We start from the raw sequence: 852 nt of genomic DNA, 5'->3' as shown, positions 1-852 counted from the left end.
GTGACCGGGGGCCACGCTGTCTGTGAGACACAACCTTACTTTCAGGAAATCAGACAGGAATGGCCAGAGGGTCCTGGCATGGACTGGACGTCCCACAGGCTGCAACCAGAGCCCGCGGCCACCATCTGAGCTTCCCTGCGAGGGACGGGGCCCCAGAGCTGCAGAGCTGAGAACTCCAGGGGCTGGTGGGCTCAGCCTGCACCCTCAAGCTCATCCTCAAAACCAGAGAAGACCCTCCCCCTGATGGAGCACAGTCATGTCCAAGGCCTCATGTTGGGGTCCAAAGACCCCCCAAGTGTCCCCAGGGGCAAAGTGACTTTTCCATTCATCTCAAAATGCAGCAAAGCTAGCTTAAATCTGTTACATGCTGGGAGCGGGGAGATGCAGCAAAACCAAGTGAGGCAGGCGTCCGGCACCGAGCAAGAAGTGATTATGAGTGAAGAGAGAGGGACAGAGAGAAAAGAGCCGGGAGCCTCTGAGAGCCTCGGCCCAGCCTGGCCAGCCTGCCCAGCTCACTCTGCCTCCATCCCGCCTGCCGCCCAGGAGGCGCCCAGCCAGTCCTCCTCCCTGACGACCTGCTACTCTCAGGGCACCAGGCTCTCAATGCCCATCCAGAAGCTCTGCCGCCCCCGAGGCCGCCCCAGGCCTGCGGGATGGGGAGTGGGCAGGACAGTCAGAGAGAAGACCCAGGACCAGGACTGAGCAGGACACAGCTCTCACCGACAAAGCATGGCCACCATGCTTGGAGCAGGAAGTAGCGGCGAAAAGGAAACTCAAACAGATCAAAGTCTGCCAGGAAAGGAGGTGTTCTCACCTGCACACACCCAGACCTGCCTGGCTGAGTCTGCCAGG

Source organism: Hipposideros armiger, unplaced genomic scaffold, assembly GCF_001890085.2.
Source record: "Hipposideros armiger isolate ML-2016 unplaced genomic scaffold, ASM189008v1 scaffold_17, whole genome shotgun sequence".
In the NCBI taxonomy this organism is placed as follows: domain Eukaryota; kingdom Metazoa; phylum Chordata; class Mammalia; order Chiroptera; family Hipposideridae; genus Hipposideros; species Hipposideros armiger.
Note: the sequence above shows the minus strand (reverse complement) of the source record.